At 41.0% G+C, this 14,377-nt stretch overlaps 9 non-coding genes across 9 annotated transcripts; all 9 read right to left on the bottom strand.

Annotated features, from left to right (window-relative positions):
* Nucleotides 1-728: 728 nt before the first annotated feature.
* trnan-guu lies at nucleotides 729-802 on the bottom strand. The gene has a single exon. It is a non-coding gene; the product is annotated as a tRNA-Asn (tRNA).
* A 1,093-nt stretch (nucleotides 803-1,895) lies between these two features.
* Nucleotides 1,896-1,969, bottom strand: trnan-guu. Its single transcript has one exon. It is a non-coding gene; the product is annotated as a tRNA-Asn (tRNA).
* A 1,093-nt stretch (nucleotides 1,970-3,062) lies between these two features.
* trnan-guu lies at nucleotides 3,063-3,136 on the bottom strand. Its single transcript has one exon. It is a non-coding gene; the product is annotated as a tRNA-Asn (tRNA).
* Nucleotides 3,137-4,229: 1,093 nt separating this feature from the next.
* Nucleotides 4,230-4,303, bottom strand: trnan-guu. Its single transcript has one exon. It is a non-coding gene; the product is annotated as a tRNA-Asn (tRNA).
* Nucleotides 4,304-5,396: 1,093 nt separating this feature from the next.
* trnan-guu lies at nucleotides 5,397-5,470 on the bottom strand. Its single transcript has one exon. It is a non-coding gene; the product is annotated as a tRNA-Asn (tRNA).
* Nucleotides 5,471-6,563: 1,093 nt separating this feature from the next.
* trnan-guu lies at nucleotides 6,564-6,637 on the bottom strand. The gene has a single exon. It is a non-coding gene; the product is annotated as a tRNA-Asn (tRNA).
* A 2,240-nt stretch (nucleotides 6,638-8,877) lies between these two features.
* On the bottom strand, nucleotides 8,878-8,951 carry trnan-guu. The gene has a single exon. It is a non-coding gene; the product is annotated as a tRNA-Asn (tRNA).
* Nucleotides 8,952-11,191: 2,240 nt separating this feature from the next.
* Nucleotides 11,192-11,265, bottom strand: trnan-guu. The gene has a single exon. It is a non-coding gene; the product is annotated as a tRNA-Asn (tRNA).
* Nucleotides 11,266-12,347: 1,082 nt separating this feature from the next.
* Nucleotides 12,348-12,421, bottom strand: trnan-guu. The gene has a single exon. It is a non-coding gene; the product is annotated as a tRNA-Asn (tRNA).
* Nucleotides 12,422-14,377: the final 1,956 nt, after the last annotated feature.

Here is a 14,377-nt window from a genome sequence, read left to right as displayed (position 1 = left end):
GACTCCGGAAGAATGATGAAGTGGCTAGTCACTTTCATGGCGTATAGGCATACATTTACACACAAACACACTGGACCAACAATGTCCTTCTTGCGAGATAAATATAAATAATATGTTTTTTCATACCAGATTGACATCATTTACGTTGTCATACTAGCCAGATTAATAAGAATAAATTATATGTTCCTTGGAGAACACAGAATGATCAAGCTATTGAGTAACAGAAGATCAGAGACCATTGACAGCCATTTTACCAGTAGTTATAGTAACTTGTCATCTTTCATGTTCAACATCACACCAATCACATGTTACAACAGGAAACACAGCAGGTCAAAAGCAAGCTTACTGTAAGGCCAGGAAGGTCTTCCATATCACTACAAATAGAAAGACAGCATCCCTGGGTGGGCTCAAATCACCAACTTTTAAATGAACAGTCTAACGCGCCAACAAATTGCACCACAGAGACTTGTGGTTATACTGACCCTCAGCAGGCCAAAGTCTCATGGAAGCTCACGCCAAGTCAGGAAGGGGGACTTCACAATCTGAAAAATGTCATCCCTGGGTGGTGTCAAAGTACCAACCTTTAGATTGACAGTCAAACACACTAACTGATTGCACGAGAGAGGCTTGTGTTGACATTGACCCTCAGCACGGCAATTTAACAGGAATCTCATAACAGGTACAGGACGTCACATCGACATCATGGAGCACAACAAACTGAAAACTGTCGTCCCTGGGTGGGCACGAACCACCAACCTTTAGATTAACAGCCTAACGCGCTAACCAATTGCGCCACAGAGACTTGTGGTGTATTTAATACTGACGCTAGATCGCTGGCCATTTGTGCTCTCATCCAACTGAACATGGAGTTTACGAAACAACAACACTTTGTTCCAATGGTTGTGTTAACGTGCATCGAAAGTGCAGCAACATTTTCAAGGAAGTAGCCCTGTAGTTTTCTAATGTTTGTTAGCTGTTTGAATGGCCTTAAAAGGGCAAAGATGTAGCGCAATGTTCGTCAGCGCAACATTATATTAAAAGGCATCTGGCAGGAGTAAATTCAGCCACAATCACAAATATATTATGATAAATATATATTTTAAACAACTGCATTTTCACAAATGTAATATATAATCGCCAAGCCCATTCAAAAATAATTAGGGGACTGACTCCGGAAGAATGATGAAGTGGCTAGTCACTTTCATGGCGTATAGGCATACATTTACACACAAACACACTGGACCAACATTGTCCTTCTCGCGAGATAAATATAAATAATATGTTTTTTCATACCAGATTGACATCATTTACGTTGTCATACTAGCCAGATTAATAAGAATAAATTATATGTTCCTTGGAGAACACAGAATGATCAAGCTATTGAGTAACAGAAGATCAGAGACCATTGACAGCAATTTTACCAGTAGGTATAGTAACTTGTCATCTTTCATGTTCAACAACACACCAATCACATGTTACAAGTGGAAACACAGCAGGTCAAAAGCAAGCTTACTGTAAGGCCAGGAAGGTCTTCCATATCACTAGAAATAGAAAGACAGCATCCCTGGGTGGGCTCAAATCACCAACTTTTAAATGAACAGTCTAACGCGCCAACAAATTGCACCACAGAGACGTGTGGTTATACTCACCCTCAGCAGGCCAAAGTCTCATGGAAGCTCACGCCAAGACAGGAAGGGGGACTTCACAATCTGAAAAATGTCATCCCTGGGTGGTGTCAAAGCACCAACCTTTAGATTGACAGTCAAACACACTAACTGATTGCACGAGAGAGGCTTGTGTTGGCATTGACCCTCAGCACGGCAATTTAACAGGAATCTCATAACAGGTACAGGACGTCACATCGACATCATGGAGCACAACAAACTGAAAACTGTCGTCCCTGGGTGGGCTCGAACCACCAACCTTTAGATTAACAGTCTAACGCGATAACCAATTGCGCCACAGAGACTTGTGGTGTATTTAATACTGACGCTAGATCGCTGGCCATTTGTGCTCTCATTCAACTGAACATGGAGTTTACGAAACAACAACACTTTGTTCCAATGGTTGTGTTAACGTGCAACGAAAGTGCAGCAACATTTTCAAGGAAGTAGCCCTGTAGTTTTCTAATGTTTGTTAGCTGTTTGAATGGCCTTAAAAGGGCAAAGATGTAGCGCAATGTTCGTCAGCGCAACATTATATTAAAAGGCATCTGGCAGGAGTAAATTCAGCCACAATCACAAATATATTATGATAAATATATATTTTAAACAACTGCATTTTCACAAATGTAATATATAATCGCCAAGCCCATTCAAAAATAATTAGGGGACTGACTCCGGAAGAATGATGAAGTGGCTAGTCACTTTCATGGCGTATAGGCATACATTTACACACAAACACACTGGACCAACATTGTCCTTCTTGCGAGATAAATATAAATAATATGTTTTTTCATACCAGATTGACATCATTTACGTTGTCATACTAGCCAGATGAATAAGAATAAATTATATGTTCCTTGGAGAACACAGAATGATCAAGCTATTGAGTAACAGAAGATCAGAGACCATTGACAGCAATTTTACCAGTAGGTATAGTAACTTGTCATCTTTCATGTTCAACAACACACCAATCACATGTTACAAGTGGAAACACAGCAGGTCAAAAGCAAGCTTACTGTAAGGCCAGGAAGGTCTTCCATATCACTAGAAATAGAAAGACAGCATCCCTGGGTGGGCTCAAATCACCAACTTTTAAATGAACAGTCTAACGCGCCAACAAATTGCACCACAGAGACTTGTGGTTATACTGACCCTCAGCAGGCCAAAGTCTCATGGAAGCTCACGCCAAGTCAGGAAGGGGGACTTCACAATCTGAAAAATGTCATCCCTGGGTGGTGTCAAAGTACCAACCTTTAGATTGACAGTCAAACACACTAACTGATTGCACGAGAGAGGCTTGTGTTGACATTGACCCTCAGCACGGCAATTTAACAGGAATCTCATAACAGGTACAGGACGTCACATCGACATCATGGAGCACAACAAACTGAAAACTGTCGTCCCTGGGTGGGCTCGAACCACCAACCTTTAGATTAACAGCCTAACGCGCTAACCAATTGCGCCACAGAGACTTGTGGTGTATTTAATACTGACGCTAGATCGCTGGCCATTTGTGCTCTCATCCAACTGAACATGGAGTTTACGAAACAACAACACTTTGTTCCAATGGTTGTGTTAACGTGCATCGAAAGTGCAGCAACATTTTCAAGGAAGTAGCCCTGTAGTTTTCTAATGTTTGTTAGCTGTTTGAATGGCCTTAAAAGGGCAAAGATGTAGCGCAATGTTCGTCAGCGCAACATTATATTAAAAGGCATCTGGCAGGAGTAAATTCAGCCACAATCACAAATATATTATGATAAATATATATTTTAAACAACTGCATTTTCACAAATGTAATATATAATCGCCAAGCCCATTCAAAAATAATTAGGGGACTGACTCCGGAAGAATGATGAAGTGGCTAGTCACTTTCATGGCGTATAGGCATACATTTACACACAAACACACTGGACCAACATTGTCCTTCTCGCGAGATAAATATAAATAATATGTTTTTTCATACCAGATTGACATCATTTACGTTGTCATACTAGCCAGATTAATAAGAATAAATTATATGTTCCTTGGAGAACACAGAATGATCAAGCTATTGAGTAACAGAAGATCAGAGACCATTGACAGCAATTTTACCAGTAGGTATAGTAACTTGTCATCTTTCATGTTCAACAACACACCAATCACATGTTACAAGTGGAAACACAGCAGGTCAAAAGCAAGCTTACTGTAAGGCCAGGAAGGTCTTCCATATCACTAGAAATAGAAAGACAGCATCCCTGGGTGGGCTCAAATCACCAACTTTTAAATGAACAGTCTAACGCGCCAACAAATTGCACCACAGAGACGTGTGGTTATACTCACCCTCAGCAGGCCAAAGTCTCATGGAAGCTCACGCCAAGACAGGAAGGGGGACTTCACAATCTGAAAAATGTCATCCCTGGGTGGTGTCAAAGCACCAACCTTTAGATTGACAGTCAAACACACTAACTGATTGCACGAGAGAGGCTTGTGTTGGCATTGACCCTCAGCACGGCAATTTAACAGGAATCTCATAACAGGTACAGGACGTCACATCGACATCATGGAGCACAACAAACTGAAAACTGTCGTCCCTGGGTGGGCTCGAACCACCAACCTTTAGATTAACAGTCTAACGCGATAACCAATTGCGCCACAGAGACTTGTGGTGTATTTAATACTGACGCTAGATCGCTGGCCATTTGTGCTCTCATTCAACTGAACATGGAGTTTACGAAACAACAACACTTTGTTCCAATGGTTGTGTTAACGTGCAACGAAAGTGCAGCAACATTTTCAAGGAAGTAGCCCTGTAGTTTTCTAATGTTTGTTAGCTGTTTGAATGGCCTTAAAAGGGCAAAGATGTAGCGCAATGTTCGTCAGCGCAACATTATATTAAAAGGCATCTGGCAGGAGTAAATTCAGCCACAATCACAAATATATTATGATAAATATATATTTTAAACAACTGCATTTTCACAAATGTAATATATAATCGCCAAGCCCATTCAAAAATAATTAGGGGACTGACTCCGGAAGAATGATGAAGTGGCTAGTCACTTTCATGGCGTATAGGCATACATTTACACACAAACACACTGGACCAACATTGTCCTTCTTGCGAGATAAATATAAATAATATGTTTTTTCATACCAGATTGACATCATTTACGTTGTCATACTAGCCAGATGAATAAGAATAAATTATATGTTCCTTGGAGAACACAGAATGATCAAGCTATTGAGTAACAGAAGATCAGAGACCATTGACAGCAATTTTACCAGTAGGTATAGTAACTTGTCATCTTTCATGTTCAACAACACACCAATCACATGTTACAAGTGGAAACACAGCAGGTCAAAAGCAAGCTTACTGTAAGGCCAGGAAGGTCTTCCATATCACTAGAAATAGAAAGACAGCATCCCTGGGTGGGCTCAAATCACCAACTTTTAAATGAACAGTCTAACGCGCCAACAAATTGCACCACAGAGACTTGTGGTTATACTGACCCTCAGCAGGCCAAAGTCTCATGGAAGCTCACGCCAAGTCAGGAAGGGGGACTTCACAATCTGAAAAATGTCATCCCTGGGTGGTGTCAAAGTACCAACCTTTAGATTGACAGTCAAACACACTAACTGATTGCACGAGAGAGGCTTGTGTTGACATTGACCCTCAGCACGGCAATTTAACAGGAATCTCATAACAGGTACAGGACGTCACATCGACATCATGGAGCACAACAAACTGAAAACTGTCGTCCCTGGGTGGGCTCGAACCACCAACCTTTAGATTAACAGCCTAACGCGCTAACCAATTGCGCCACAGAGACTTGTGGTGTATTTAATACTGACGCTAGATCGCTGGCCATTTGTGCTCTCATCCAACTGAACATGGAGTTTACGAAACAACAACACTTTGTTCCAATGGTTGTGTTAACGTGCATCGAAAGTGCAGCAACATTTTCAAGGAAGTAGCCCTGTAGTTTTCTAATGTTTGTTAGCTGTTTGAATGGCCTTAAAAGGGCAAAGATGTAGCGCAATGTTCGTCAGCGCAACATTATATTAAAAGGCATCTGGCAGGAGTAAATTCAGCCACAATCACAAATATATTATGATAAATATATATTTTAAACAACTGCATTTTCACAAATGTAATATATAATCGCCAAGCCCATTCAAAAATAATTAGGGGACTGACTCCGGAAGAATGATGAAGTGGCTAGTCACTTTCATGGCGTATAGGCATACATTTACACACAAACACACTGGACCAACATTGTCCTTCTCGCGAGATAAATATAAATAATATGTTTTTTCATACCAGATTGACATCATTTACGTTGTCATACTAGCCAGATTAATAAGAATAAATTATATGTTCCTTGGAGAACACAGAATGATCAAGCTATTGAGTAACAGAAGATCAGAGACCATTGACAGCAATTTTACCAGTAGGTATAGTAACTTGTCATCTTTCATGTTCAACAACACACCAATCACATGTTACAAGTGGAAACACAGCAGGTCAAAAGCAAGCTTACTGTAAGGCCAGGAAGGTCTTCCATATCACTAGAAATAGAAAGACAGCATCCCTGGGTGGGCTCAAATCACCAACTTTTAAATGAACAGTCTAACGCGCCAACAAATTGCACCACAGAGACGTGTGGTTATACTCACCCTCAGCAGGCCAAAGTCTCATGGAAGCTCACGCCAAGACAGGAAGGGGGACTTCACAATCTGAAAAATGTCATCCCTGGGTGGTGTCAAAGCACCAACCTTTAGATTGACAGTCAAACACACTAACTGATTGCACGAGAGAGGCTTGTGTTGGCATTGACCCTCAGCACGGCAATTTAACAGGAATCTCATAACAGGTACAGGACGTCACATCGACATCATGGAGCACAACAAACTGAAAACTGTCGTCCCTGGGTGGGCTCGAACCACCAACCTTTAGATTAACAGTCTAACGCGATAACCAATTGCGCCACAGAGACTTGTGGTGTATTTAATACTGACGCTAGATCGCTGGCCATTTGTGCTCTCATTCAACTGAACATGGAGTTTACGAAACAACAACACTTTGTTCCAATGGTTGTGTTAACGTGCAACGAAAGTGCAGCAACATTTTCAAGGAAGTAGCCCTGTAGTTTTCTAATGTTTGTTAGCTGTTTGAATGGCCTTAAAAGGGCAAAGATGTAGCGCAATGTTCGTCAGCGCAACATTATATTAAAAGGCATCTGGCAGGAGTAAATTCAGCCACAATCACAAATATATTATGATAAATATATATTTTAAACAACTGCATTTTCACAAATGTAATATATAATCGCCAAGCCCATTCAAAAATAATTAGGGGACTGACTCCGGAAGAATGATGAAGTGGCTAGTCACTTTCATGGCGTATAGGCATACATTTACACACAAACACACTGGACCAACATTGTCCTTCTTGCGAGATAAATATAAATAATATGTTTTTTCATACCAGATTGACATCATTTACGTTGTCATACTAGCCAGATGAATAAGAATAAATTATATGTTCCTTGGAGAACACAGAATGATCAAGCTATTGAGTAACAGAAGATCAGAGACCATTGACAGCAATTTTACCAGTAGGTATAGTAACTTGTCATCTTTCATGTTCAACAACACACCAATCACATGTTACAAGTGGAAACACAGCAGGTCAAAAGCAAGCTTACTGTAAGGCCAGGAAGGTCTTCCATATCACTAGAAATAGAAAGACAGCATCCCTGGGTGGGCTCAAATCACCAACTTTTAAATGAACAGTCTAACGCGCCAACAAATTGCACCACAGAGACTTGTGGTTATACTGACCCTCAGCAGGCCAAAGTCTCATGGAAGCTCACGCCAAGTCAGGAAGGGTCAGTTCACATCTCCACAATCTGAAAAATGTCATCCCTGGGTGGTGTCAAAGCACCACTGATTGCACGAGAGAGGCTTGTGTTGACATTGACCCTCAGCACGGCAATTTAACAGGAATCTCATAACAGGTACAGGACGTCACATCGACATCATGGAGCACAACAAACTGAAAACTGTCATCCCTGGGTAGGCTCAAACCACCAACCTTTAGATTAACAGCCTAACGCGCTAACCAATTGCGCCACAGAGACTTGTGATGTATTTAATACTGACGCTAGATCGCTGGCCATTTGTACTCTCATCCAACTGAACATGGAGTTTATGAAACAACAACACTTTGTTCCAATGGTTGTGTTAACGTGCATCGAAAGTGCAGCAACATTTTCAAGGAAGTAGCCCTGTAGTTTTCTAATGTTTGTTAGCTGTTTGAATGGCCTTCAAAAGGGCAAAGATGTAGCGCAATGTTCGTCAGCGCAACATTATATTAAAAGGCATCTGGCAGGAGTAAATTCAGCCACAATCACAAATATATTATGATAAATATATATTTTAAACAACTGCATTTTCACAAATGTAATATATAATCGCCAAGCCCATTCAAAAATAATTAGGGGACTGACTCCGGAAGAATGATGAAGTGGCTAGTCACTTTCATGGCGTATAGGCATACATTTACACACAAACACACTGGACCAACATTGTCCTTCTCGCGAGATAAATATAAATAATACGTTTTTTCATACCAGATTGACATCATTTACATTGTCATACTAGCCAGATTAATAAGAATAAATGATATGTTCCTTGGAGAACACAGAATGATCAAGCTATTGAGTAACAGAAGATCAGAGACCATTGACAGCCATTTTACCAGTAGGTATAGTAAGTTGTCATCTTTCATGTTCAACAACACACCAATCACATGTTACAACAGGAAACACAGCAGGTCAAAAGCAAGCTTACTGTAAGGCCAGGAAGGTCTTCCATATCACTAGAAATAGAAAGAAAGCATCCCTGGGTGGGCTCAAATCACCAACTTTTAAATGAACAGTCTAACGCGCCAACAAATTGCACCACAGAGACTTGTGGTTATACTGACCCTCAGCAGGCCAAAGTCTCATGGAAGCTCACGCCAAGTCAGGAAGGGGGACTTCACAATCTGAAAAATGTCATCCCTGGGTGGTGTCAAAGCACCAACCTTTAGATTGACAGTCAAACACACTAACTGATTGCACAAGAGAGGCTTGTGTTGGCATTGACCCTCAGCATGTCAATTTAACAGGAATCTCACAACAGGTACAGGACGTCACATCGACATCATGGAGCACAACAAACTGAAAACTGTCGTCCCTGGGTGGGCTCGAACCACCAACCTTTAGATTAACAGTCTAACGCGCTAACCAATTGTGCCACAGAGACTTGTGGTGTGTTTAATACTGACGCTAGATCGCTGGCCATTTGTGCTCTCATCCAACTGAACATGGAGTTTACGAAACAACAACACTTTGTTCCAATGGTTGTGTTAACGTGCATCGAAAGTGCAGCAACATTTTCAAGGAAGTAGCCCTGTAGTTTTCTAATGTTTGTTAGCTTTTTGAATGGCCTTAAAAGGGCAAAGATGTAGCGCAATGTTCGTCAGCGCAACATTATATTAAAAGGCATCTGGCAGAAGTAAATTCAGCCACAATCACAAATATATTATGATAAATATATATTTTAAACAACTGCATTTTCACAAATGTAATATATAATCGCCAAGCCCATTCAAAAATAATTAGGGGACTGACTCCGGAAGAATGATGAAGTGGCTAGTCACTTTCATGGCGTATAGGCATACATTTACACACAAACACACTGGACCAACATTGTCCTTCTCGCGAGATAAATATAAATAATATGTTTTTTCATACCAGATTGACATCATTTACGTTGTCATACTAGCCAGATTAATAAGAATAAATTATATGTTCCTTGGAGAACACAGAATGATCAAGCTATTGAGTAACAGAAGATCAGAGACCATTGACAGCCATTTTACCAGTAGTTATAGTAACTTGTCATCTTTCATGTTCAACATCACACCAATCACATGTTACAAGTGGAAACACAGCAGGTCAAAAGCAAGCTTACTGTAAGGCCAGGAAGGTCTTCCATATCACTAGAAATAGAAAGACAGCATCCCTGGGTGGGCTCAAATCACCAACTTTTAAATGAACAGTCTAACGCGCCAACAAATTGCACCACAGAGACTTGTGGTTATACTGACCCTCAGCAGGCCAAAGTCTCATGGAAGCTCACGCCAAGTCAGGAAGGGTCAGTTCACATCTCCACAATCTGAAAAATGTCATCCCTGGGTGGTGTCAAAGCACCACTGATTGCACGAGAGAGGCTTGTGTTGACATTGACCCTCAGCACGGCAATTTAACAGGAATCTCATAACAGGTACAGGACGTCACATCGACATCATGGAGCACAACAAACTGAAAACTGTCATCCCTGGGTAGGCTCAAACCACCAACCTTTAGATTAACAGCCTAACGCGCTAACCAATTGCGCCACAGAGACTTGTGATGTATTTAATACTGACGCTAGATCGCTGGCCATTTGTACTCTCATCCAACTGAACATGGAGTTTACGAAACAACAACACTTTGTTCCAATGGTTGTGTTAACGTGCATCGAAAGTGCAGCAACATTTTCAAGGAAGTAGCCCTGTAGTTTTCTAATGTTTGTTAGCTGTTTGAATGGCCTTCAAAAGGGCAAAGATGTAGCGCAATGTTCGTCAGCGCAACATTATATTAAAAGGCATCTGGCAGGAGTAAATTCAGCCACAATCACAAATATATTATGATAAATATATATTTTAAACAACTGCATTTTCACAAATGTAATATATAATCGCCAAGCCCATTCAAAAATAATTAGGGGACTGACTCCGGAAGAATGATGAAGTGGCTAGTCACTTTCATGGCGTATAGGCATACATTTACACACAAACACACTGGACCAACATTGTCCTTCTCGCGAGATAAATATAAATAATACGTTTTTTCATACCAGATTGACATCATTTACATTGTCATACTAGCCAGATTAATAAGAATAAATGATATGTTCCTTGGAGAACACAGAATGATCAAGCTATTGAGTAACAGAAGATCAGAGACCATTGACAGCCATTTTACCAGTAGGTATAGTAAGTTGTCATCTTTCATGTTCAACAACACACCAATCACATGTTACAACAGGAAACACAGCAGGTCAAAAGCAAGCTTACTGTAAGGCCAGGAAGGTCTTCCATATCACTAGAAATAGAAAGAAAGCATCCCTGGGTGGGCTCAAATCACCAACTTTTAAATGAACAGTCTAACGCGCCAACAAATTGCACCACAGAGACTTGTGGTTATACTGACCCTCAGCAGGCCAAAGTCTCATGGAAGCTCACGCCAAGTCAGGAAGGGGGACTTCACAATCTGAAAAATGTCATCCCTGGGTGGTGTCAAAGCACCAACCTTTAGATTGACAGTCAAACACACTAACTGATTGCACAAGAGAGGCTTGTGTTGGCATTGACCCTCAGCATGTCAATTTAACAGGAATCTCACAACAGGTACAGGACGTCACATCGACATCATGGAGCACAACAAACTGAAAACTGTCGTCCCTGGGTGGGCTCGAACCACCAACCTTTAGATTAACAGTCTAACGCGCTAACCAATTGTGCCACAGAGACTTGTGGTGTGTTTAATACTGACGCTAGATCGCTGGCCATTTGTGCTCTCATCCAACTGAACATGGAGTTTACGAAACAACAACACTTTGTTCCAATGGTTGTGTTAACGTGCATCGAAAGTGCAGCAACATTTTCAAGGAAGTAGCCCTGTAGTTTTCTAATGTTTGTTAGCTTTTTGAATGGCCTTAAAAGGGCAAAGATGTAGCGCAATGTTCGTCAGCGCAACATTATATTAAAAGGCATCTGGCAGAAGTAAATTCAGCCACAATCACAAATATATTATGATAAATATATATTTTAAACAACTGCATTTTCACAAATGTAATATATAATCGCCAAGCCCATTCAAAAATAATTAGGGGACTGACTCCGGAAGAATGATGAAGTGGCTAGTCACTTTCATGGCGTATAGGCATACATTTACACACAAACACACTGGAACAACATTGTCCTTCTCGCGAGATAAATATAAATAATACGTTTTTTCATACCAGATTGACATCATTTACATTGTCATACTAGCCAGATGAATAAGAATAAATTATATGTTCCTTGGAGAACACAGAATGATCAAGCTATTGAGTAACAGAAGATCAGAGACCATTGACAGCCATTTTTCCAGTAGGTATAGTAACTTGTCATCTTTCATGTTCAACAACACACCAATCACATGTTACAACAGGAAACACAGCAGGTCAAAAGCAAGCTTACTGTAAGGCCAGGAAGGTCTTCCATATCACTAGAAATAGAAAGACAGCATCCCTGGGTGGGCTCAAATCACCAACTTTTAAATGAACAGTCTAACGCGCCAACAAATTCCACCACAGAGACTTGTGGTTATACTGACCCTCAGCAGGCCAAAGTCTCATGGAAGCTCACGCCAAGTCAGGAAGGGGGACTTCACAATCTGAAAAATGTCATCCCTGGGTGGTGTCAAAGCACCAACCTTTAGATTGACAGTCAAACACACTAACTGATTGCACGAGACAGGCTTGTGTTGGCATTGACCCTCAGCACGGCAATTTAACAGGAATCTCATAACAGGTACAGGACGTCACGGAGCACAACAAACTGAAAACTGCCGTCCCTGGGTGGGCTCGAACCACCAACCTTTAGATTAACAGTCTAACGCGCTAACCAATTGCGCCACAGAGACTTGTGGTGTATTTTATACTGACGCTAGATCGCTGGCCATTTGTGCTCTCATCCAACTGAACATGGAGTTTACGAAACAACAACACTTTGTTCCAATGGTTGTGTTAACGTGCATCGAAAGTGCAGCAACATTTTCAAGGAAGTAGCCCTGTAATTTTCTAATGTTTGTTAGCTTTTTGAATGGCCTTAAAAGGGCGAAGATGTAGCGCAATGTTCGTCAGCGCAACATTATATTAAAAGGCATCTGGCAGGAGTAAATTCAGCCACAATCACAAATATATTATGATAAATATATATTTTAAACAACTGCATTTTCACAAATGTAATATATAATCGCCAAGCCCATTCAAAAATAATTAGGGGACTGACTCCGGAAGAATGATGAAGTGGCTAGTCACTTTCATGGCGTATAGGCATACATTTACACACAAACACACTGGACCAACATTGTCCTTCTCGCGAGATAAATATAAATAATATGTTTTTTCATACCAGATTGACATCATTTACGTTGTCATACTAGCCAGATTAATAAGAATAAATTATATGTTCCTTGGAGAACACAGAATGATCAAGCTATTGAGTAACAGAAGATCAGAGACCATTGACAGCCATTTTACCAGTAGTTATAGTAACTTGTCATCTTTCATGTTCAACATCACACCAATCACATGTTACAAGTGGAAACACAGCAGGTCAAAAGCAAGCTTACTGTAAGGCCAGGAAGGTCTTCCATATCACTAGAAATAGAAAGACAGCATCCCTGGGTGGGCTCAAATCACCAACTTTTAAATGAACAGTCTAACGCGCCAACAAATTGCACCACAGAGACTTGTGGTTATACTGACCCTCAGCAGGCCAAAGTCTCATGGAAGCTCACGCCAAGTCAGGAAGGGTCAGTTCACATCTCCACAATCTGAAAAATGTCATCCCTGGGTGGTGTCAAAGCACCACTGATTGCACGAGAGAGGCTTGTGTTGACATTGACCCTCAGCACGGCAATTTAACAGGAATCTCATAACAGGTACAGGACGTCACATCGACATCATGGAGCACAACAAACTGAAAACTGTCATCCCTGGGTAGGCTCAAACCACCAACCTTTAGATTAACAGCCTAACGCGCTAACCAATTGCGCCACAGAGACTTGTGGTTATACTGACCCTCAGCAGGCCAAAGTCTCATGGAAGCTCACGCCAAGTCAGGAAGGGTCAGTTCACATCTCCACAATCTGAAAAATGTCATCCCTGGGTGGTGTCAAAGCACCACTGATTGCACGAGAGAGGCTTGTGTTGACATTGACCCTCAGCACGGCAATTTAACAGGAATCTCATAACAGGTACAGGACGTCACATCGACATCATGGAGCACAACAAACTGAAAACTGTCATCCCTGGGTAGGCTCAAACCACCAACCTTTAGATTAACAGCCTAACGCGCTAACCAATTGCGCCACAGAGACTTGTGATGTATTTAATACTGACGCTAGATCGCTGGCCATTTGTACTCTCATCCAACTGAACATGGAGTTTACGAAACAACAACACTTTGTTCCAATGGTTGTGTTAACGTGCATCGAAAGTGCAGCAACATTTTCAAGGAAGTAGCCCTGTAGTTTTCTAATGTTTGTTAGCTGTTTGAATGGCCTTCAAAAGGGCAAAGATGTAGCGCAATGTTCGTCAGCGCAACATTATATTAAAAGGCATCTGGCAGGAGTAAATTCAGCCACAATCACAAATATATTATGATAAATATATATTTTAAACAACTGCATTTTCACAAATGTAATATATAATCGCCAAGCCCATTCAAAAATAATTAGGGGACTGACTCCGGAAGAATGATGAAGTGGCTAGTCACTTTCATGGCGTATAGGCATACATTTACACACAAACACACTGGACCAACATTGTCCTTCTCGCGAGATAAATATAAATAATACGTTTTTTCATACCAG

This window comes from Oncorhynchus mykiss, unplaced genomic scaffold (assembly GCF_013265735.2).
Source record: "Oncorhynchus mykiss isolate Arlee unplaced genomic scaffold, USDA_OmykA_1.1 un_scaffold_484, whole genome shotgun sequence".
NCBI classification, from domain to species: Eukaryota; Metazoa; Chordata; class Actinopteri; order Salmoniformes; family Salmonidae; genus Oncorhynchus; species Oncorhynchus mykiss.
The sequence above is the reverse complement of the archived record's forward strand: the minus strand, read 5'-3'. Positions and strand labels throughout refer to the sequence as shown.